The sequence below is a fragment of the Mytilus edulis genome, chromosome 10 (assembly GCF_963676685.1).
Source record: "Mytilus edulis chromosome 10, xbMytEdul2.2, whole genome shotgun sequence".
NCBI lineage: Eukaryota > Metazoa > Mollusca > Bivalvia > Mytilida > Mytilidae > Mytilus > Mytilus edulis.
In genome coordinates, this window is record NC_092353.1 from 4,122,003 (window position 1) to 4,148,494 (window position 26,492).

General features: G+C 34.5%; 1 long non-coding RNA gene across 1 annotated transcript; it reads right to left on the bottom strand.

The window, feature by feature from the left end:
- Positions 1–5,715: 5,715 nt before the first annotated feature.
- On the bottom strand, positions 5,716–10,661 carry LOC139493172 (uncharacterized). The gene is made up of 3 exons (XR_011656933.1): positions 10,435–10,661; positions 7,520–7,718; positions 5,716–6,105 (listed from the first exon to the last, which is right to left on the bottom strand). It is a non-coding gene; the product is annotated as an uncharacterized lncRNA (long non-coding RNA).
- Between the last annotated feature and the right edge of the window lie 15,831 nt (positions 10,662–26,492).

Below are 26,492 nucleotides of genomic sequence, written 5' to 3' on the forward strand. Positions count from 1 at the left end.
ACGTAACCAAGCAGAGTAGTCAATGACATCATTATCGTCCAATGAAAAATAAGCATGAAAAGTACGGGAAAGATGATTATGAAACTATTAACCGGTGTAATAGTCTTTGAAACTATTGACTGGCAAATGGTTCTGTGGAATGAAATAGCACAACTATTTCATTACTTTTTATATAGAAAAAAACACACTGAAGTATAATAACATAAACTATTTCATTATTCATTATTCGTTTTTTTTAAATTGAATATTGAATAGTGAACTATTTCATTATTCATTATTGAATAATGAATAATGAACTATGAATAATGGACGTACTTCAGCGCGGTTTCATACAAAGAACTTTAAACTCTTAACTTTGTTAAGGTGACTTATTGTTATGCTAAAATAATTTAAATATTATTGTAAACATAAACACATGTTCCCAATATAACAACAAACCCATGTGCTATCGATAGTTAATAAATACATATATGTCACTCATTTTCTCAAAAGACGATGATATTCATTTATAACATTATCTTCACCCGGTGATTTGTTGTTTTTTAAAGCTTGTATTGCCTTTTTTTATTTCTTCAATTGTTATATTACAATTCAACATATCATTCTGTACATCATTTATATCATTTTGTATATCAAAGTCATCAGTGTATATAAAGTGCGAATCCAGCTAGTTCATTTTCACTGTCATATGCGGGTATGTCTATTGTAGAATAAAGGATCATGGGAAAACTGTATTTGTTTACGTTTTGAAAATACCAAATTAATTGATTTAAAGGAAAGTTTTTACATATTTTCATTGTGATATGTCTATATTATGTACAAACATAGCATTAAAGTTCAAATAAGTGTTATAAAAGCAACATAATATAGCATATCGATTATTGAAAGCGATCCATTTTAACTATAGATGCGATGAATTATCACTGTTAGTGCAGTCATTTCTGATGTGATATTGTATTCTTCAAATTACGTTTTTCCTTGATTTAAAAAAAAATTTAAAAGATATTTCTGTATTTTTTTTAAGTCAAAGATTGATATGGCGGAGTTTAAAATGCAGTCTGTGTAAAATAGAGACGAGTACATTTGAGGACGTTAGGTAGCACTCCACAGTTAGAAAATAAAATTAAAAATGAGCCACAAAATGTTTTATCATCTCCTATTCCTGGATTTCTAATACATTAACCTTACTGTTTGTGTTGTACATGTGCATATGTATGTAATCAGTATATTCCATAGATTTGATTTTCAAAAGTTAAAAGAGTGAAAATTAATTCCTTTTATGTGTATCCATGGCAACATTCTGCATTTATTTACCATAAAGTATTGCAAAAAAGGGGGGTGGACATGTCACATATCCGCCCAAAATTTGGATCAAACTAGAATTTCAATGCCTTTGAGTGATACCTTTTTAGAAACTGTTTTCATAAATCTTCCTAATGATCAAATAAAAAATGGGGGTCTTTCGCCTCATTTTTTCGTAAAATCCAATCACAAAGTTCGTGCGATAAAAAGTTGGAAAAAAACATTACAATAATTGCCGGACCAATGTATGGTAGGGACATGCAAATACGGACTGTCATACAGAAAACAGCCTATATTACATACATTACATAATCTTGATGTTCATATAAACCCAATACAAAGGCTATTTTAATACTCAGCTATCCAAAAATGAATTTTATTGCACACTAGCTCTCATATTTGAAAAATCCACAGGGGCCAAAATGCGAAACTACACACCTAACTGTGGAGTGCTACCTTATCTTCCACGCAATACATACACTTGCGAACAGAGAAATATGCATCTTGAAACGAAATGGTGACAGAAAAGCTTATAAAAGATTAACTTTCCCAGTTGTACCCTCAGCTTCAATTTCCATCTTATGAAAAAGACAGGTTTTGGTAGAATAAATGTTCTTGACTCGATTGTTGCTTGCATGATTTTAACTGTTTAAGGTGAAACGGTATGTGACATAAATTATCCACAGTCATTAAAACATGACATGTAAGGTGTGTGGGCGAACTTTTTTGTTTGCATTGGTACGTGACGAAGAGCACCCTTGATACAAAAAAAATGATCCATAATGCACAGCTCGATACCAGAGGAGGATTTAGGGGGGGGGGGGGGGTGGGGGGCACAGGGGGTTGCCCCCTTTTTGGGAAAACATTTGGTTACTTTTATATGGAATCACTGGAGCGGGCCCCCTCTTAGGCAGTCATTTGGCCCCTACTTATAATTATGAAAAATTCTAGATCCGCGAGTGGATACTACATAAAGGCAACAGTAGTATACCGCTGTTCAAACTACCGCAGAGGTCAAACAATGCACATTTGGGTAATTGTACACGACATGCATGCTACAATTCATGTTTGATGATCTTAGACCCTTTGGACCTCTATGTGGGCTATTTCGGTACCTTGGCAAAAAATCCCCAAACTTGATACACGGTTTGATTCAGCATGTCAAAGAACCCCAAATATCCATAAGGACTTTTGTCTATAAATTTGGAGACCACAAACTTGAAAAAGGGACCAAAAATATAAAAATGCATGCATGGGATACATTTGTTATTGAAGGCATGACTGTAACAATAGGATGAAGATAAATAAATATCTTATTCTGGGGTCTCATTTGGGGGGGGGGGGGGGGGGGGGGGGTCTGATCCCTGATCCCGCTTACTGCTTTGTCAGATTCCCGTATCCCGCTTATACTATGCAGTTCTCATTTTTTGAAATTTTCCGTGTCCCGCTATACTTTATTTCTCGTTTTTACGACACAATCATTTGATTTTCACGTGTCACGCTTACAAAAAAATCGGCAATTCCGCGTCACGCTTATATATAACCCAACGCGACCCACTATTCTACTCTTTTCTGACTCATATTAAGCCCATTATAAAAATATTTAAAAAGTGTGTTTTTTATCCCTTTTTATCCCGTCTCGTTTCGGTTTGAGCCATAGATAGATAAGATGTCATATGAGACAATGAGACAACTCTCCATCCGAGTCACAATTTATAAAAGTATACCTTTGTACGTCAAAATACGGTCTTAAACATGGAGTCTTGGCTCACACCGAACAGCAAGTTATAAAAGGCACCAGTGTAAAACCTTTTAAACGGGAAAACCAACGATTCAATCTATATCAAGATGTACGTAATTAGTGGTGAAGTGTCATGGAAATGGATAAAAAAAAAAACAACAAGGATATGGAAATGGATAAAAAAACAAGGATAAAGATCCCTAAACGGTTTATAAGAAATTAAATGGAATACATTTGAAATAAATGTCATTTCTATTGAATTTATTTAGAGTGTTTTAAAATCAAACTTTCCTCCGTAAGTTAAATTTTATCAAATCCGACTTTTACTTTATCTATTGTTTGAGCAAGTCGGCTAAATTAAGGCTTTACAGCTAATTTCCTAATGCATGTAAAACAAAACTTTGGTTGACTTGCTTGCTTTGTTTGTATAATTGTTTATACAAACTTTGTAAATAAGATTGACATCTTTGAACAATATGTATCGGCATAGTTTAACCTGTATTTATATAATTATTATATTTGAATTAAATTGGATGTTATCATAATGATTGTACAATAAAAAAAAATAACAAAGCAAGCACGCTAACTAAAGTCTTGCTTTAAATAAATCATACAGTGAAATGCTCCGCATATACAATACTAATGAATCGCTTTACAGTAAAAATGAAAGAATAGTATCATTATTCGACAGTAAACATGACTTGCATAAAAAAAGCCTCATAGTGGAATTCAGTTCAATATGAACAAACTGAATGACAAAACCTATTCTATGTTATACAACTTTAATAATTGTGTTGAAATGAATATTTTTTTCTACAACAACATCTTACCTGTTAGTTATAAAACACCTGCACGATCTGTTCGTGAAATGTCCTAAATATTCACCCATTTTGGTATATATTTCACAGCTATTTGCCTTTAGGCGCGAAAAAAACCCGTTCGCATCTCTTACTTTGTTTTATTAGTATTATGTGTTTCTTAACATATACATTTTAACTAATTTTCTTCATTTTCTTCAAAAATACAAAAAAGGTCGTCTGTTTATTTATCATTCTACATCAGAAATATCTGGCATATACAGTGAAAATGATATTTTAGGATCCGCACTTTACAAACACTGAGTCATTTTGACCGTCAAACTTATTTTTATTAAAATCTTTGACAAAAATCTAACAATACATCTATAGAAATATTTGTATTTCTTTTTCTTCGACCTTTGTTAAAAAATTTCCAAAATTCTTCGCATCTCTCTATTAAACTTAATTATATTTTCATCCAGAGTTCTCTTATATACATTTTCTGTCAATTTCAATCTGCTCTTAAAAAGATTTGAACCGTATTTTTTGTATAATTTCTTTGCTTTACGATATTTCCTTCTAGACGTTTTGCAATCTCAGTTAAACCATCCGTCGAGCAGATTGAAATGCAGGGATGCAAGTTTTTCTTGATCTATATTAGTCTTGAATAGTTCACTTTTTTCTTGTTTCCATAATTTAATTCTTGGAAATGATTTTGTTTATTTATTACACTTTTTTCCAGAAAAACTGTCATTTAGACGTAATGTAAGTGCAAGTGGGGAATGTACATCTGAATAAAGCTTATTAAATTAAAATATTTCAAAATCATGTACAATTTGTAGCAATAAAGAAGTACCAACAACATAATCAATTACACTGTTATTTCTACTTCTTGACATTCCAATTTTATCCTTTCCAACTCTACCATTAAAAATAAACAATTTATTATCTTTGCAAAAACTTATAAGCTTTCGACCAAAACTGTTGATGACAGTATCTGGGCTGTTTCTTATTCTTGACAAACCCATGTCATCTAAAATTTTAACGTCAGTAAACTCACTGATATCTTAAACATTTTCTTAAAAAAAATCGTCATTTGTATTTAAACAACAAAATCGGACAAAATTCCTGTACGTGCATTCATATTTCCAAGTAAACAAATAAATTCAGAATTTTTATTTAATCTTTGAAATTCTGATTCAAAATTTCAGAAAAAGCATCAACTGATGAATAGTTACTACTCTCAGGAGGCACATAAATAATACCAATTTCAGACGTCTTCGAAATTACTTTGTCAACACTGAACCAGTCTGAAACACTGGACACTTTTAATTTGCAAAACACTCATTTGCAAATCCGCCGCCGCCTCAAACAAGAGCTACAATATCATGTATATAACCAAAATGTGCAGAATTACATGGGATTCAATAATTTCATTGGTTTTCTACAGTTACTTTCATATTTATTTTGCAATTTGAATTATAAAAACATGGGATTTTCAATATCCCATGGGACAGGGCAAAATCCCATGGGATTTTGGTTAAATCCCATGGGATTTTTTTTTGTCCCATGGGATTATTGTAGTCCCATGGGATATTTGTTGTCCCATGGGACAAAAAAAATCCCATGGGATTTTTATTATCCCATGGGATTTTTAATATCCCATGGGACAAATTAAAATCCTATGGGATTCTAATTGTAAATATATAGATATAAATAAACAGTAATGTGTATGTTACAATGTATTCTATTTGGTAGTAAATTATTATAAGATGAATCTTTTTAATTGAATATCTTTTTTTCTTGGGAAATGTTAATTTAGCATATTGTTCTTTAACTGTTCAAAACTAAACTTTTAAACAACAAAGCAGATAATGTAAGTATCAATATATGTTTATTCATGAATTATAGAATACTTTCTTGAAACACAATTATTTGCCATTTGAAATCAATAAAAACTCTATTGTTAGGCTTAACATACTAGTAGCTATTTAAGTAAATCTATTTTTTTCACAATATCCCTCAACACAAAACATTAATAGTTTCTTATCATCCAGCATTGTTTGATGGTATAGTCCACTTTTTGGACATTCAGCACAGAACTTTGACATTATTGTGGTTTCAATATTTTTTTGAATTTAAAAGAACTTCAAATCATTGACTGAGTGATGAAAATAATAACTGATCCAACTTTTTTCTTTGAATTTATTCTGGTCTTGTTTCTATGTTTTCTCCATTTATTTTAGGTGGTGAATTTCAATCCTTCTGAAAAAGAATCAATAAAATCTAAAGTAATGGATTATACAAAATTGTTTTCATACATGTAGCAATAATATGATTTTCAATAAAAATAGCTATGTGGTATGGATTTTACTGATTGTTAAAGGTTGTCCAGTGTCATCAGTTGCTAACGGCCTACATCCTTTGGTCTCTGATGGAGGGTTGTCAAATTAGCAATATACCACATCTTCCTATTCTAATACCATATAACAATCAATTAATTTATTCTTCTTTATAAAATTTGGGTATTTTCCCAAGTTATATACATAATATATATACATACTGTAAATTCGGAATTAATGCAAGTTTTTTTTTATTGAGAAAAATGCAACGGAGTTGTAAACGCAATAATTTAAACTCGTATTATGAAATATTTTATATGGATTAAACAGGATTTTTCAAAATCGTAAAATTTAAAATCGCATTTAAGTCTAAAATGACAGAATCGCAATAATAAATGCACGCAATAATTTATGAATTTTACAGTATAAAGATCAATGTTAAAAGTTAAAACTTTAGACAACTATAATAACATTCCATTATTCACAAGAATTTGCAATATATTATACAAAATGCAGACAACAGAAACAATATTTCTTTAAGCTTTTGAAGTTCAGACAGATTTCAATTTGTGTTTTATTTCAATGAAAAAATACCTTGAACATGTCATATTGGAAATTATAACATTGATACAAACAAAATATGTATGTTTTATCCTTTTTTTTTTGTGTTGTTGGCTTGCTGTCTCATTTTAATATACATTTAAACATACATCAATAATCTTCTTCTTTATTAAAAGTAAAAATGGGATATTTTTGATTTTGATATCCCAAAACATTATAGTTCTATCACATAACTTTTTACCAAGTTCAAAAACACCAATGTGTTTGATATTAATTTTAAGACATGTATAAATGTTCCAGACCATATCAGTATTCGGATCTTACTTTTATGGTCCAGAACTTACAGTCCCACCATATGTGTACAGTCAGACCATTTAAGTATACTTGTACTGTCTGGTACCAGCTCAACCAAACCTGTGTTTTTATTTTAACTGCAATTAAACTTTTTGTATTAATCTATTAAAGATTTCAGTTATGTTGATCTGTACTGTACATTTGTTTGTAATAAACTTGACCAACTTCTTAAAATTGGGCAGACTGTATGCGTACAGTCCAAATACTTGTTTGTTCTGGAACATAAACATGATTAACAAGCATTTGGCAGGATGTCATGCTAAAATCCCATTAATATTAGTACTAAATTTTGAGTATATACATGTAAATCCACAAGTTACTTACTGAAATTCATGGTGAACACTCACCAAAAACTTACAATTTAGAGGAAAGACTGGAAAGATGAATGCACTAACACTATCAAAACAGAGCATAAAACTTACCGAAAAACAAGATGTTTTACATTTATCCAGGAGCAGGATAATTGAAAAGTTGTTTTTTTCTTTCTCTGCTGTCCATCATATAACCTTTGAATTCATTCATGCAAAATATGAAAATCTGCAAAGGTAAGACCTAGAACCTCAACTTATCCACATTTTGAATTTTGAACTGCATACTTGTCCTTTACATCTTGCTGACAACCTAAACATAAAAAAATGATAAAAACATAATTCTAGATTGAATTTGTGTTTTTATTTTTGTTGGTACATGTACAAACAATTTTCCCAACTTTAAAACGAAAACATCATCACCAAAAAGGAGGTCATACTAACTTCCGAAATATTTAAACAAACCGAAATTATTACTTGATTAAGATCTTGTCGTAAATTAATGGCATAGATACTCTTATTTTTGAAAACTTGATGTCTATTGCATACTTATATTCCTTTGTACGAGAGTATGCATATTAAGATGGACTCCATGGACTTTAATGTAAGCATGATTAATTTTACAGTCACTGACAGTTTTTCAGCTCTATGTGTACATTTTGAGAGAATCTTGCAATACTGTATATTCTGATATTCAGAACTTATTGTGAGGTTTTTATTAATACAACTGAAAGCTGTATCTCGTTTTCATTTCTGATACATATTTATGAGCTGAAGACCAGTGCCGAATTTTTCTCACTGCATTGGAGACCCATAGGTGACCTTCGGCCGTTGTCTGCTCTTTGATTGGGTTGTTGTCTCTTTGTCAAATTCCCAGTTTCCACTTCCCATTTTATATCATGTATGCTGATTTTTCTTAAATTACAATATTCAATCATGCAATTTTGTCTATTATTGAAAACACGATAAGCAAAAATAAATGCACAAAAAATTTAACATTGTTATATATATGTAAAAGACTTTTTTTTAAATTCAAAACAGTTGCCTACACTGTTAATTTCCTTGTTTGATTTCATATTTTTAAAGCCTTTATAGCTAGCTAGATGGTATGCCGGGGCGGATCCAGCCATTTTAAAAAGGCGGGTTCCCAACCCAAGACAAAGGGGATGATCCTAAATTCATTTGATTTGTTTTATTGTCTCATACAAGAATATATATGGTTTGACGGTGGGGATCAGGGATCCTGAAATTTTTTCACCTAACCACTGGATGACAGGGGATCTCAACCATTTAAAAGTTTCTCAAACATGTGGGGGTGGGGGTGAACCCCATGGACTCTCCCTATATTTCCTTTGATTTGTTTTATTGTTCTATACATGAATATATAAACATGGTTTAGGGGTGGGGATCTTGACCGTTTACAAGTTTTCAAACTAGAGGGGGTGGGACTTCACTTTTATTTTATTTCATTATTAATTTTATTGTCCCCGACAAGAATATATATGGTTTAGGGGTGGGGATCTGGATCGTTCACAAGATAATAGCACATTCTCAAATTGAACAGAGTGGGGTAACCCCCAAAGACCTCCTTTTAATTTCATTTGATTTGTTTTATCGTCCCATTCAAGAATATATATGATTTAGGGATGGGGATCTGGACCGTTTACAAGATAATAGCATATTCTCAAATTGAAAGGGGTGGGGATTACCTCCCATGGACTCACCCTCCCTTCTTTCTTCCCCCCGAAATACCTTTTAATAAGCCCCAATGCACAGATAGTTCACAGTATTTTCCCTTGATTTACACTAAAGAATATACACTATACAGGTGTAATTTTTTTTTTAAAAGATAATACAACTGAAGACCACCATGACCACAGTGGTGGATCCAGAATTTTTCATAAGTGGGGCCCACCGACTGCCTAAGAGGGGCCTGCTCCTGCCATGACTCAGTGATTCCATATATAATCAACCAATTCTTTTCCCAAACAGGGGGCCCTGAACTCCTGATTCCCCCTTTTTTTTCCTCATTTCAATCACCCTGATATAAATTTAGTTTTATCACTTATGTAACGGAGGGGGTCGGTGACGACACCTCCCGGGACGTGTAGTGGCCAGTACTTCGCCCCTATTCGACCATTGGGATACCTGATATCAGATTATGGCTGAACAACAGACAATATATCAAATGAAACTATATTTTATTCACAAATGTACAGTGATTGCATGAATTTAACAAAGTCGGATATAAACAGAAGTCAGAAAACTTTCTTAAGCGGAGTTCAAAAATAAAGTAATTTCAAATGTAAAATAAAAAATAGAGTGTTCCCAGAGTTAGTCTTAAAAGTAAAATAAAGTAAATTTGCTTCGCGTTGTGTTATTTAAGTAGTAAAATTGCACCAAAAAGGGGTGACTAACTCTGGCGAACTGCACCGAAGTGGTGGCTAACTCTAGACTCGAATAGTACTAATATTAGTTCCGGCGAGTATTTGGAGGCCTGTGCAAGGCCGACTCCAACTGAATGTCAAATGATATCCTAAACTTGTCATTAATCAGGAGAACTTTAACATAAAAGGTACTGAAGAAAAGTTAAATAAATGAATATTCTTAAAACATGATAAAAGCATCAAAAGTTAAACAATGAAACAGTTAAATTAACATTCTTTACTTTTATCCTACTATAATTAAATCAAATTTAACTTAAAATAAACATTTAAATACTAAATAATTAATCCGTCCAAATTAAGGGGAATTAATCAGGCTCACCAAGGCACATCTATTACACTTACAATAGGAATGGTTTGAATTCCCCAATAATTCTTATATACCATTAATATCAACATATTTCATTTTTGATAAATGAAAGGCAAAAGTTTTCTATGGGTAGAAATGGATAGTGGGAAGCTTTCAGATTCACACCATGCCGGTGGCTGTGTTCAAAGTGCTGGGTTTTTATGACCCTCGTTGTTTGCGGACTAACTATTTAGGCCAGTGGTGGATAATAGTGTGCGTGCATTAATCTTCTATACCTTCTTAATCAATATATTCAAATACTGACGGCAAGTGTTGTAATGATGTATCAATGTCTTTTTGAAATCACCGTGCTATTTACATGTGGGATCGAGAATGCAGGGGAAGGAAACTTGTCAATTATGTTTATTTCTAAGCCAAAATAAAATGAGCCGCCGTAAAATTAACCTTGGGTAATAACAGTGCATGTAAGGCTCGTCTCGGAGGGGTGTCTTTTTTCTGTCTTCTTTTTATGCCCCACCTACGATAGTAAAGGGGCATTATGTTTTCTGGTCTGTGCCTCCGTTCGTTCGTCCGTTCGTTCGTCCTGTTTCAGGTTAAAGTTTTTGGTCGAGGTAGTTTTTGATGAAGTTGAAGTCCAATCAACCTGAAACTTAGTATATATGTTCCTTATGGTATGATCTTTCTAATTTTAATGTCAAATTAGAGTTCTTACCCCAATTTCACGGTCCACTGAACATAGAAAATGATAGTGCGAGTGGGGCATCCGTGTACTGGGGACACATTCTTGTTTTAGTTATATTTTTAATAACTTACACTTTTTTCCATTATTCTCTTTCTTTCACTATTTTTTATTCCTTTTTTCTTTGTCCTTTGTTCTCTATTCTGTTAATTCACATCCATACCCTCTTATGTGTATGTGGACTTACTGTAGTTTATTTTTTAGTTCTGGCAGAGATATTAGATACAATATATATGTCTCTGGTTCTGGTATTATGCGATAAGTCAATTTCTTTTTCATGCAGTGTCATGAAATATAATGGTTTTATGCATATCAGCCAAGATTGTGCGCAACATTTTAATAAACAATTCAACACTATATACACGTTATGTGAATTTGATTAAAATCGATGAAGAACATGAATTTGGCAGCTAGTGCCCCTTAAACAGGTAAAGTTCAATTAACAAATTCTGATCTACTGGCATTCAACACCAAATTACTTACTTGCTGTATATTGATAAATGTGATTGATAAATGTGATTGTATATTGTCAATACCTCAACATCGAGAATACGTCATGTGAGGTGTTGGTCGCTACGTTTGATACGGGGTCAAAGGTTGCGGCTTCGAGACAGAGAAAAACATCCAGGTAAAAAGTGTAGAATTTTGTTTTTGAAAATTTGAGTTGTAAATTTTCCTAAAAAGTACTTAATTCCGTTCTTCTAATTGTAAATTTTCCTAAAAAAAGTACTTATTTCCGTTCATCTATTATGGGTATAAACTAAACTGAACAAGAAAAGTATTAGTAAACAGACAGAAAGTCCACAAGGCAGAAGCTAGCGAACAATAGCTAGCGAACAATAAGCCAGCGAACAATAAGTTAAATCAATAGATTGGATAAAAACCATTTCAAAATTGAGTTTAAATTGCTATATTTTAACTGATTTTCTGCCTTTTTAAATATTTTTTTTATTTAACGGCCGTTGTTGTCTTATTCTGTTTTTTGGTTTCTCGATATATCGCCTTATTGTTCGCTGGCTTATTGTTCGCTAGCTATTGTTCGCTAGCTTCTGCCTGGTAGAAAGTCCGACGTTGAATTAATTATTTTGCAATTAATTGTTTAAATATATGAGAGAATGTTTTAGGCGAATTTTCTTTAATTACAGATAAATGTATTTTAGGTTCAGGAAATGATTTATTCTTCGGGTACGTCTAAACAACCGCTCAGGACATACAAAGTGCACTCAGGACATACAAAGTGCACTCAGGACCCAATTACCGTAATCATATCTGCACACATGATGGATGTTTATATTCGTTATACGCTTCTTATTTTAGAGTTAAATTTTGGTAGAAGTTGAAATCGCAGGGGCGGATCCAGCCATTTTAAAAAGGGGGGGGGGGTCCTAACCCAGGGCAAAAAAAGGGGGGGTTCAACTACATGTCCCCATTCAAATGCATTGATCGGCCAAAAAAGGGGGGGGGTTCCAACCCCCCCCCCCCCCCCCGGAACCCCCCTCCCCCCTCTGGATCCGCGCCTGAATCGAACTTAGATAGATATGTTAATTCTTATAAAATAATGAGGGCACGTGTCACTGATTACACAACTACTGAGCCATGAATTATCCAATCAACAAAATTGATTGGATTATCTTTATTGTTTTTTAGGAATTGTATTGTTTAGTTCAGTTTTACCTTTAACATGAATTTGCATATAGAAAAAATAAAACATATATCTCATTCGATGTGCTTTTTCAGTTTATTTTTCATGATGACGGGTAAATTAATTTGTTGTGTTTTGCAGTTCACGAATAAAGAAAATTATTTTATAGTTGCGTTTTTTTTTCTGTAACAAGTTCGATTTTTGTTTTTCAGTGTGATTCTTTTCTCTATCTCTCTCTCTAAATCAAGTTTTTAAACAAACACAATGTTGACTGAATATCAAATTTTATTACATTTGTATATCTTTATTCTCAACAAACCATTATACAAGAGAAGACAATTATGTACAATATTCAGTTTAACCTTAACGGAAATCTGTGCACGAAGACTTAGTCGTGGTTTGAACGGATTTCGTGTCAATAAACTGTCTTCGAAATAGTCTTTCTTTGTTAATGTTTGTGTCATTTTGGTCTTTTGTGGATAGTTGTCTCATTAGCAATCATACCACATCTTCTTTTTTAAAATTTCTCGCTACTACAATCTAACTTACATATTTTTTAGAAATAATTATACCCAAAATATCATAATTTTCAAAAAACGGAGACGAAAACGGAGACAAGTTCATTTTCAGAATTTATTTTCGCATTGAAATTCGTTTCAGGCTTGTGAAACTGGACAAAACGACTTTAATTAGAGAAAAAAAACTTAATAAAAACGGATTTCTTAAAATATTCGTATAACTCAAAAATAAAATTCCTGGACAAGTTCGATAAAAATGAGAAATAACATCTAACTACATGTATATGAGTTTGATTGTTTGAAAAGTACGGCTTTTACCGTTTAGAACGGATTCTGTAATGGCCTGACCATTAAGTTTAACCGACGATTGGGCTCAAGCAAGAAAGACTATCAGGTGCTGATACTTTATTCCTAAACCAATCTAACAAATGGTAAAAAGCTGAAAAATATAAATAAAATACAATTTTACAATGTGTTCAATTAATGTTATTATAACGAAATGTCAAAGGTAATTGATAGCAGTCTGTTGAATGCGAGAAAATGTTGTACTTTCAAGAACAGTTAAATTTCCAGTGTTTCACAGAGAGAATGTTCAAATATGTAGAGTAATTTGAAGGCTTCAAAAACAATGTTGTAAAGTTAACTCACTCTGTGGTTAGCCACGAATTGTGTCCTAGATGACGTTTGTCCTTTGAAAAGTTTTCCTGAACTGGTATGACCTTGCAATGTTCAGTTTGAGATTTTTGTGAGAAGGGGAAAGGTAGCGATGATACAATGTTTAAATGTTCTTATAAGGTTAAAGATGAATAATCCTCCTAGACTGGAACACGAACAGATTAAGAATATAATCAAACGAACTATATAAATTACAGAACGGTGTAACAGAATACTCCCCGTCTGATGTCTATCTGATATCACTATTCCATAAATTTTTCGAATATGCAAGATTTACACAAATGAATTAATCCCAATATGAATTGAATATATACAGGTGAAATGTCCACTATTGGTCGTGTGAGAACTATCACGTCTCAACTTACGACATTTCACTATAAAGTTTCCAGAATAGATTAATTCCACGGAAAACTGGGTTTGGCACAGTTTCTTGTCCTATGAAGAAGGATCTCTCCAATGAGATCGCTGTGATTTGTAGAATGTTCTATAGCTGTTGTTGAGATAGTAGGAACTGTTTTCTCCAACGTTGTGAGACGGCGACGACGGTTAAAGGTGGTCCTCCGATGGGTATGACGAGAGTTAGCATTTGATCCTCTTCCGGTTTGGCGAAAAGCTCCATCTTCTTTAGTATCAGGCGAAATTAAGCGTTTCGTCTTAATGTTCAATCCTGCTGATCTTGCAGTTTTATCTGTGAAGTGGGGTCCTCTATGTTTGATTTTGTTGTAGTAATGTCCAAGAATAGGTGTTACTTTGTGATGATGTCCAGATAAGACTACTGGTTCCTTTTCACTTATATTCAAGTCAGATTTGGCAATAGGTCCTTCTTTCGGAATAGGTTTGTGAATACTATTGATTTCCTCTCCATGAACTTTAGGTTCTGTTGATTTCGGATTGAAACTTTCTTTATCTATAGATTTTTCTATAGAAGTTACAGATTTTGCTTTTAGTGACGCGAGTGATGTCCCTTTAGATGAATTTGTGCGTTTACCAGGCTTGGTACTAGGTCCTGTACATTCAAGGGATTGTATTGAATGCGATTTAGCGACCTTGGCATTCGAATGAAAGTTTTTGTTGTTAGACTGAACAACAATTGGATTATTGTCCTTAACGGCTATTTCCGGTCTTGAGGCAAGACGTTGTTTTGATTCCGTGATTGAAACGTAAGTTATCTTTGTGTTGACTTCAATAGGAACAGTTTGCTTGTCAATGTATGTATTTCCAATTATGACCCAACCAAGTCTCAACTTTTGGGCAAATGGAGTTCGGGATGGTCCTAGGCGTTGTTCAAGGACGTGGTGTGCCTCTATAAGGTCCCTTCCAATTAGGAGTAGAATTTGACAACGTTCCTCTAGTGGTGTAATACTTCCTCTGGGTTCTGTCAGATGAGGATGATGCATTGCAACTTCAGGAGTAGGAATTTCGTCTCGATTATTGGGAATATTATTACATTCAATTAATGTAGGCAGATCAAATTGTACGTCACTATGTACAGATTTTATGACGAAATCTTTTCCTCTTTTCCCGGAAGTAGCTACTCTGCCGGAGCATGTCGTAAGAGAGTAGTTTTCAGGTTTCTCCCGAACGTTGAACAGACTGAAGAATTCAGGCGAGGCAAGAGACCGGTTGCTTTGGTCGTCAATAATGGCGTACATCCTGATAATTTTGTCTGTCTTGTCCTTGTGGTACACGTCCACAGGTAATATCTTGGCATAAGATTTCTCGCTCTTATGATCTTTGTAGATCTCTGTGCAGATCGAACTTACAGAGGTTAACTTTGTTTCAGCTGACTCTGTCTGCTCCCCGCCGTAGGCTTGTCTGGGTGAGCTAAACTGGGAAGTTTCAGATTGTTGTGGTCTAGTGATGTGAAGTGCTGTGTTATGTCGTTCACTTCCACACTCGTTACAACTGATACTTGCGTTGCAGTCCCGACTTCTGTGTGTGGTTGACTCACAACACTTGTAGCACACATTGTTTTGTCTTAACAGTTCCTTGCGTTCCTCGATTGGTTTAGCTCGGAATGCTCGGCATTCATTCAAGGTATGCTTTGTCTTGTGTAGGATACACAGATTTTGCTGTTGACTGCTGTCTTCAGTTTGCTGTTCAACAGCCGTCTTATGGACGTTGACTTTAGAGTACGTCTGAGGTGTGAACCTTGGCGTAGCGCCTTTTGTATTAGGCGTGACTTTTGACCCAAAGATGAACCCAGGATCGTTCTTTATTTTGCTGATTTCCCTGATGAAGGCAGAGAATTCTGTGAAGGGTGGAAATGCAACTTCATATTTGGACTTGTATCTTGAAGCCCTTGTTATCCACTTTTCTTGGAGTCCGTATGGCAGTTTTTCCACAATAGGATTTACCCCCTTCGAAGAGTCGAAGTAAGCTAGCAAACATCCCAGCTTGGGATTTTCTTTGTGATATTCTATTTCTGAGATGATGTCTGACAAATCGTAAAGGAGTGAGTTGTCTTTATTTGTTAGTGTTGGAAAGTTGTCAAGTTTGTTGACGAGAGACGTCTGTAACATTATTGGAGCACCATATCGATCGTCCAGTCTTTCCCATAGTCTGTGTAGGCCTCTTGTTGGGTTGTTGGCATTTGATGCCCTCATACTCATGGCATGTTTACTAGACTCTGGTCCAAGCCATTTAATAAGTAGGTCTATCTGTTCCGAGTCTGAAACTTGTAGTTCGTCTATGACGTTTTTAAAGCTGGCTTTCCATGTGTGAAATGATTCTGCCTGGTCGTTAAAGCTTGTTAGCCGGGAGAACAGCAAGTCCTTGCGAAGGAGAAATCTGGTAATCTCTAACGTAGGATTGTTTTGCTGCAGGTGTGCAGAAGGGGTCTCTTCTATAAGTCCTTGTCTTAGGTGTGAGACAGGGATCTCTTCTATAATGCCTTGATTTTGGTGTAAGACAGGGATCTTTTCTGAAACGCCCTGTTCTCCTATGCCAGTTATTGTTCCCAGATCTGGGATTAAGGTAACTTCCGGGGACTTAATATCGGAAGGCAAGACAGCAGATGTCTGTGGCGGCAAGTTCAGTGCCACAGATGGCACGAACGCTGGTGCTTCGTGACTCAGCTCGAACTTAACAGGAATTTGTTTTTTCTTTTGATGTCCTGTTACTTCCTTTACAACAGTTAATACAGGAAGTTTATTGACGAAATCTTGCACACGCTGGAGCGGGTCTTCCTTTTCATCAGGAAGATCGCTAAATGCTTGGCTGCCGTCGTATTCCAGGACACGAGCCTCGGCTTCTGCGGCTGCAGCCTCTCTTTGTGCTTCTAGAATGTTCATAGCAGCTTTAATTTCGGCTTTTTCCCGTGTCGCACGTGCAGCCTCCCGTTCCATCAAAGTTTTCCTGCGAATGGCCTCACGTTTCATTTCAGCTCTCTGGTGTGCAGCCTCAGCATTTCTACGTATAGCCTCTTGCTCCGCCTCGGCTTTTCTGCGTGTGGCCTCTTGCTCCGCCTCGGCTTTTCTGCTTGTGGCTTCTTGATCTGCTCTGATGGCTTCTTGTTCTGCTCTGATGGCTTCTTGTTCCGCCTCGGCCTTTATTTCATTTTGCTTGAAAAGAGTCTGTTCTTCTATCATTGCCTCCTGCTTTAGGAGCAAGGCCTGTTTTTCGGCAAAGGCTATTTGAGTTCTGGCAGCCTCTGCTTTGGCACGCTTCTTCCGTGCAAGACTTGAAATGTCAGAGACGTTGGAACTCCCACTGTGAGAGGATTTCTTGCCTCTAGATGTCTTTGTTTTTGTAGATTTAGCCTTTGTAAGGGCAAGGCGATGCTCATGTAAGGTTTCCATGACTAGTTCCACTCTGGACAGACGAAAATCCAATGAGAGATTACACGCGTCTATGTCTTTTTGACTCTCCAATGTCCTGGTCATTTTCAGAAAGTCCAGATATTCGTCTACGAGTCTACGCAAATTCGTACAGGCTTTTATGAGTTTATCCTGTACTGTTAGCAGTTGCTGGAGTTCTTTTGGAGGTTTGGTCATCTCCAATAACTGTGGTTCTATATCTAACCAAAGGGTCTCTATTTCCTGACAGAACTTGTCACGTTTTTCTTTGAAAACTCCTTTACCTTTTTCTGTGAGGTCACGCACTCGCCTAGTCTCGACATTTTCATCTGAAAGTGTTGCATTAGACGGATTTTGTAGTAGTTCTAGATCTGGGACATTTCCCTCTGGGGGCTGTATCTCTTCTTGCTGTTCCGCGTGACTGGGATCCATGATGTAAATCGACTAACTGTAGGCAGTGTTTGTTCAACGTTGTCGGTTTGCTGCCTAGGACGCACAAGCTGTGTTGCGTAGTGTCAATGTAACAGCTACGAACGATGCTCCGTTGTATTTCCTGTTCAGGAGATGTGTAGACAAGTTGTTGTCAATTTACTGTACGTCATGGGATGACGCGTACATGCAGGGCTCAACAGGTAGGTTGTTATGTAGCTGTATAACTAACGTGGAGTGGCGTTATCTGTGAGACACAACAGGCAAGTTGTAGACTTTTTACTGTAATGGCCTGACCATTAAGTTTAACCGACGATTGGGCTCAAGCAAGAAAGACTATCAGGTGCTGATACTTTATTCCTAAACCAATCTAACAAATGGTAAAAAGCTGAAAAATATAAATAAAATACAATTTTACAATGTGTTCAATTAATGTTATTATAACGAAATGTCAAAGGTAATTGATAGCAGTCTGTTGAATGCGAGAAAATGTTGTACTTTCAAGAACAGTTAAATTTCCAGTGTTTCACAGAGAGAATGTTCAAATATGTAGAGTAATTTGAAGGCTTCAAAAACAATGTTGTAAAGTTAACTCACTCTGTGGTTAGCCACGAATTGTGTCCTAGATGACGTTTGTCCTTTGAAAAGTTTTCCTGAACTGGTATGACCTTGCAATGTTCAGTTTGAGATTTTTGTGAGAAGGGGAAAGGTAGCGATGATACAATGTTTAAATGTTCTTATAAGGTTAAAGATGAATAATCCTCCTAGACTGGAACACGAACAGATTAAGAATATAATCAAACGAACTATATAAATTACAGAACGGTGTAACAGAATAGATTCCATATACAAAACTTTAATTAATATAAATTCTTTTAAAGTATGAACATTTATAATTATTTCCCTTTTCAAACTCGTGCAAAGAATTAATTACTGGTCCAGGACATGATAATAAAATTAAGAATAAAACTTAAAAATTTATGGAACGAAATTTTAATAAAAGACGAAAATCTTAAAACATCGTGATATTCATTCTAGACGTCACAATATTACTTCCCGCATGGTCACACTGTACTAACAACACAATGTATAAAACAACAATAAAGATAATCCAATTAATTTTGTTGATTGGATAATTCATGGCTCAGTAGTTGTGTAATCAGTGACACGTGCCCTTATTATTTTCTAAGAATTACAAATTCTACCAAATTTAACTCTAAAATAAGAAGCGTATAAAGAATATATGCATCCATCCTGTGTGCGATGACTATAAAGGGTCCTGAGTGCACTTCGTTTGTCATGAGTGCAATCAGGAGGTCCTTCAAGCGGTGTTTAGACGTACCGTTATTCTTCTGGAAGCTTCAATTTTTTCTTATCAAAACTTTTACACAAGGAGACATTATTTTTTTTGACAGCATGAACCCCAAACACAAATTAAGAACGAAAATCGTTTACAATTAAATTTTATAGAAGGAAAAAAGGGGGGGGTAATAAACAAATTTTATTTACGCTCACATACTTTTAAACAGATTTGCATATGTAAGCTCTCTATAGTTAATGTTAAATTATTTCAGGAGTTTTGAAAAAAAGAATATTATATACAGTTTAATTTCGACTAAAATAGTGATTCTTTTTATAGATTTGGTACCTCAGTTTCGACTCAACATTTCATTTTGAATTGTTAGATGGCAAACTCTTTAGGCGAATATTGTATCTGTTCTTTATTTAATTATGGTGATATTGGCGATAATATTCATTATAACAAGGCCTTGTACAAATCCTTGATTATAGAATGTTTGGTAATATAAAAAGACGAAAGTAGACAAACCCTAATTATGCAGGGTTTCACAAGTTGATCTCCAAGCGGCCCACATTTAACATATAATAAGATCTATATTTTTCAACGTTTTCAAAATGAAATAACTTGAATTGAAAATTTCCCAACTGTGAAAATTTGTTATTTCTAAACGTCTTTAATTATTATTTCGGAAAAAAAAATTATTTGAAAAGCATATTCATATATTTTCATAATTTTTTCCGAGGAAACCTTTTTTTTTGCAAAGTTTACTTCTATATGTTTTTAACCATCACCAGCGACTTATTCTCTGCCATCACCAATTAGTCCTAATTATTAAAGATCAATTGCCCAAATTCAAATGATGATTGGTATATCGTATTGAATATGACCATCGGTCATCCGTGACGTATCCCGAATAACGACGAATGCCGATAGATAGATCATAGTTTATTAATTAGCGTCTCGCAATTTAAATTTCATCAAGGGGACTTAATTAAACCAGTTACTATACAAATCTTGAAAAAAACGATGTACATGTACTTTTTAATATTTTTAAAACAAATTACGAAAACGTTTAGTGTAAAAATCACCGAATATAAATGTTTCTTTCTTGCAGGTTTTGGCATTTGTAAATAACATTAACGTTTTGGAATTCTAATGCAAAAGACAGTCGATTCAAACTGAAATAACTTCTTTAAAGATGGTTTGATTTTTTCAGAGACACATGTATTATATATGTCTCAATACATGTATTATATGTCTCTGATTTTATCAAAACAAAAATTACAAAATTATAAAATATGTTAGTTATCGAATGTATACCCTGAACTCTTACTATTATATATACATGTCCTAAGTTACTTAATGTCCTGTGTGCAACCAGGAGATCCTGAACGGTTTTTAAACGTACCATTATTTTATATGCATATATTCAAAGCTGTTCTTAATTATATGCATACTAGGTATCAGTGGCGGATCCAGGGGGAGGGTTTCGGGGGTTGGAACCACCCCTTTTTTTGAACGATCAATGTATTTGAATGGGGACATATGGTTGGAACCACCCCCTCCCCCTTTTGTCCTGGGTTGAGACCCCCTTCTTTTCAAATGGCTGGCTCCGCCGCAGAGGTATATTTATATATATATGTGTGTACCAGCCCCCCTCCTAAATCTTGGGAAACAAATGGTAGATTATATAGGGAATCACGGAAGCATGACTGGACGTGACCCCTCTAAGGCAGTCAATGAGTCCCCACTTATGAAAATTTCTGGATCAACCATTGCTTAGTTCTAGTTATCTTAGGTCCTAGTGTGAAATAATGCCAATAGGTCTTTTAAAACACATCTTTATTCATACATGTATATATACGTTTTCTCACGGATTTGTTCATGCAATATTGGAATTATGTTTACCCCATGCGCAATTACTGAAGTTTATATTTGCTACTTTTCTTCTTAATTTCATATAATTTTTTTTTTGATTTTTTTTCTTCGAAAAATTAGTGGTGTTGAAATAGGGAATGGACACAGATACCTTATCACATTTAACCAAAGAAATGTTGTATAATGTCATCAATCTGTATTACACGTAGACAGGATGTTCTCTAGAAAACTATACGTTATACACACCCGAGAATACACGCACTGTCGTAATGGAAAATTACTGTATGTTATAGTTACCTGTAATCAGCTTTGCAACACCATGTCATGACAGTTCAAAAAGATTTTCTTCAAATCAAATTGGAATATTCATTTTTTCTGTAAAATTTAAAACTTTAAAAAGTAGACTTTGACAAAATTATGAAATAGAAAGAATTGAACAATTTAAAATCGTATTTTAACAAAGATTTAGATATAATTTTACAACGATCCTTAAAAAATAACCAAACAAACGTTGAATCAAACGATATGAACCTACGCAGTTTTATATTAAAATACTGACACACACCAGTTTGCCATCTCAGTGTGCAAGGCAAGGGTGCTTGGTGAGGTGCTGGAACTTGATGTACATGTATCATTAAGTTAATACAGTTCTGTTAGTATTGACTGCCTTTTTACAGAGACTTTCTATTCTTACTGTTATCAGTTAGTATAGACGGTTCCTGGCTTAGAATGATTCTCTGCTCAGCAAATGATGCGTAATTAGCATTTGAATCAAATTTCTTGTAGAAGTAAAAAACACAAATTAATGTATTTGACAACTTTATTCAGGAGCACAGTCTATATTATCCGGCGTAAATAACTTCGAGATTTATGTGGAAGTTTACTCTGCTGCTCGATCTATGCTAATCGATGTTCCAGTATATTTCATATTTATATTTATTCATGAGGCCTCGTCATCGTTTATATTCACGAAAAGCACAGTCGCCTAAATATTTTATATGGCGAAAAAATTGCGAAAATTGGGGGAAATAATATATTTTTAGTAGCATTATTATTTTAGAATCTTAAGAGGTTGCTTGCAAATTTAACTCTAAAATGAGAAGTGTATGACGATCTATAACGAATATATACATCCATCATGTGTGCAGATACGACGGCGACTATATAGGGTCTGCCATGAGTGCACTTTGTATGCCCTGCATGTGTGCACCCAGGAGGTCCTCCTGAGCGGTGTTTAGACGTACCGGGAAAATCTTATCTGATTCAGGATCAATTCATCGGTTACACTCCCCTGTCACCAGTGATTCTTTTTTGCTGACATTCTGAAAAAGTATTGTGTAGTCCCTGTGTAAGTGTTGACTCTCAACTTGCACATGTGATTTTTTAACACTCCCTGGACTTCTGCAAAAACAGAAAGTCACAGGACATTCCGACAAAAAGTCACAGGACAAAAAGTCAAACACATGTCAAACTCAGGCATAAAGTAACAAAGTTAATAGGACAAAAAGTCACAAACAATTTGTTGACAATTGATTGAATATAAATGAAAAAAGATTTTGAAATATCTTCTTTTTATTACATATATTCATTTTTAATTTTAGGAAATTGTTCATAATATAAAAAAGAAGATGTGGTATGATTGCCAATGAGACAACTGTCCACAAGAGACCAAAATGACACAGACATTAACAACTAGAGGTCTTTACGGCCTTCAACCATAAGCCAATATAAAGAAGGTATGGTATGATTGCCAATGAGACAACTGTCCACAAGAGACCAAAATGACACAGACATTAACAACCATAGGTCACCAAACAGCCTTCAACAATGAGCAAAGCCCGAGGTAAAGCCCATACCGCATAGTCAGCTGTAAAAGGCAATCATACTATATCTTTTTTTTTATATTTACATGTTAAAAAATGCATGCAAATGTAATCAAAAGCTGCACACAAACGTAATGATTTTTGTGCGCAAATGTAATGGTAATGTGCGCAAACCTAATGCACTGATTTATTTGTTTTTAATAAATTTTAATTTAAAGTTGCTACATTATGTTCATGTATAAAACTTCAAGAAAAATACAAAAAGAGTGTTTTCTTGTTCAAAGAAAAATAATCTCAAAACTAAATTGTGACTTTTTGTCCTGTGACAGTGTGTGACTTTTTGACTGTGACTTTCTGTCCTGCATTCAGATTGAATAGGGGAGTTTGGTTGACCCCGCCTCCCTCTATCTGAGACTACTATCTCAGTGATGAGCTTTATGTTTCATGTACAAATGTATTGTGCTTGTCATATATATGTATGTCGGATAAAAGCTCTACAGACCTTTAATATGTTGTATTGTTATATGTATAACCGACAATAAATAAATAGCCCCTAACAAGTAAGAATTAGGTTACTTCTTTTTGTTTTGACATCTTGCATGGGTTTTTATAGCCCCGTATTAAAATTATGCCCCCACTTTAAAAAAGGGGGGGGGGTATACTGTTTTACCCCTGTCTGTCCATCCATCCTTGCGTCAGTCAGTCCGTCCGATGAATATTTTTCGTCCCATTTTCCTTAGGAACTACAATAGAAGGATTTCTGAAATTTGGTTTCAGGGTTAAATAAGTCAGCTATACCGTGTGATGCATTTTCAGATTCATCACTCGACAACTTCCTGTTTTCCCAACACTTGTATGATTTTACACATGATAGCCAAGTTGAAAGTTGAAAACTAACAACCTAATTTATGTACAAAAAAATTGAAAAACAGATATGTTACACATAAACAAACGACAATCACTGAATTATCGGATCCTGACTTGGAACAGGCACAACCATAACAAATTGGCAGGGTATAAGGAACTTTGAAAATATTTAGTTTTTGTGGTTTGGTCAATTTTCCGGATACTGTAAGCAATAAGGCCCCTTTATTTAGTGAATGAAATAATTGTAAGATGCACTTAGCTGTCTGTCATATTTTATATGAACTTGACCTCATTTTCATGCATGGTTCATTGGTCAATGAAACACTGCATTGTTTTGTCAGTTTATCATATGTTTAAAGTTACAGGTAGATTATATTTGGTAGATATGAAACAATTGTAAGGTGTGCATGTCTGAATGGCAGATTCATATATAAACCATGACCGCATTTTATTGTTCTTTAGTCAATGATAAGTTTTCTTGGTTTTGTCATTTTATCAGGCCACATTTAAAAGAATGTCTGTTTCCCCTCCCCGGGTCTACCCTTTGTAAACAGACCAGGAAGGCAGTTTTTTTTTAGCTCACCTGACCTGAAAGGTCAAGTGAGCTTTTCTCATCACTTGGCGTTCGTCGTCTGTCGTCCTGCGTCCGTCGTCTGTAAACTTTTACAAAAATCTTCTCCTCTGAAACTACTTGGCCAAATTCTACCAAACTTGGCCACAATCATCCTTGGGGTATCTAGTTTAAAAAATGTGTGGCATGACCTGTCAAACCAACCAAGATGGCCGCCATGGCTAAAAATAGAACATAGGGGTAAAATGCAGTTTTTGGCTTATAACTCAAAAACCAAAGCATTTAGAGCAAATCTGACATGGGGTAAAATTGTTGATCAGGTCAAGATCTATCTGCCCTGAAATTTTCAGACGAATCGGACAACCTGTTGATGGGTTGCTGCCTGTGAAATGGTTATTTTAAGGAAATTTTGCAGTTTTTGGTTATTATCTTGAATACTATTATAGATAGAGATAAACTGTAAAAGCAATAATGTTCAGCACAGTAAGACCTACAAATATGTCAACATGATCAAAATTGTCAGTCGACCCCTTAAGGAGTTATTGCCCTTTATAGTCAATTTTTAACAACTTTTCATAATTTTTTTAAAAATCTTCTTCTCTGAAACTACTTTGCCAAATTTAACCAAACTTGGCCACAATTATCATTGTGGTTTGTAGTTTAAAAAATGTGTCCGATGACTCAGCCTACCAAACAAAATGGCCGACATGGCTAAAATTAGAACATAGTGGTAAAATGCAGGTTTTGCTTTATATCTTTGAAACTAAGACATTTAGGGCAAATCTTTCAAGATTTAAATGTCCATCAGAATAAGATATATCCCCTCACAAATTTTCAGTTGAATTGGACAACCTGTTGTTGGGTTGCTGCTCTAAAATTGGTGATTTTAAGGTAATTTTGCAGTTTTTGGTTATTATCTTGAATACTATTATAGATAGAGATAAACTGTGGACAGCAATAATGTTCAGCAAAGTAAGATCTACAAATAAGTCAGCATGATCAAAATTGTTAGAGGACCCCTTAAGGAGTTATTACCCTTTATAGTCAATATTGAACAACTTTTCGTCATTTTTGTAACTTGTATAAAAATCATTTCTAAAACTACTTGGCCAAATTTAACCAAACTTGGCCACAATCATAATACTAGGGTATCTATTTAAAAAAAAAGTGTCTAATGACCCCGCCTACCAACGAAGATGGCCGACATCAGTAAACACATTAACAGGTGAGCGACACAGGCTCTTGAGAGCCTCTAGTTTTTTTTAACTGGATGTGATTGTCATAGCATGGTCACATGAATGGTTTGACTTGTCCAGTCCAGGCCACTTATCAGTTGTTTGTGCTCAATTTGAGTGTATTTATTTAGATTATCAATCCTTCTGCTTTCAAGCACTTTCCAAAAATGGAAACATATTATTTTCAGGAAAAAAATAATTTCGATTTTTTTGTGGAAAATAATTTTTTGACCCGGGCGCTTATTTTTGACCCGTGTGGGGGGAGGGGAAACAAACATATTTTTAATTTTGGCCTTAGATTTTTTAAGCATAGGTCTACTTGTTGTATGGAATGACTACAAGGTATCATATAAAAAAAGATGTCTGCCTGCCAAGGTTAATTTTACTGTGACCTCATATTCATAGAATAATGATAATTATGATATTGAACAGCAAGAATGATGAGTAAGTTGATGTTATATACAAATAAGACTACAATAATCCCATGGGACCAAAAAAAATCCCATGGGATTTAACCAAAATCCCATGGGATAATGGTAAATCCCATGGGATTTTGCCCTGTCCCATGGGATATTGAAAATCCCATGTTTTTGTAATTCAAATTGCAAAATAAATATGAAAGTAACAGTATAAAACCAATAAAATTATTGAATCCCATGTAATTCCGCACATTTTGGTTATATACATGATATTGTAGCTCTTGTTTGAGGCGGCGGCGGATTTGCAAATGAGTGTTTTGCAAATTAAAAGTGTCCAGTGTTCAGAATACAAATTTACATTCAGTATCAATAGGTTTTATAAAAGCTTCTAAGTAACTTTTATAGCCTAAAGCAATGCCTCCTGATTTATTTATAAATTT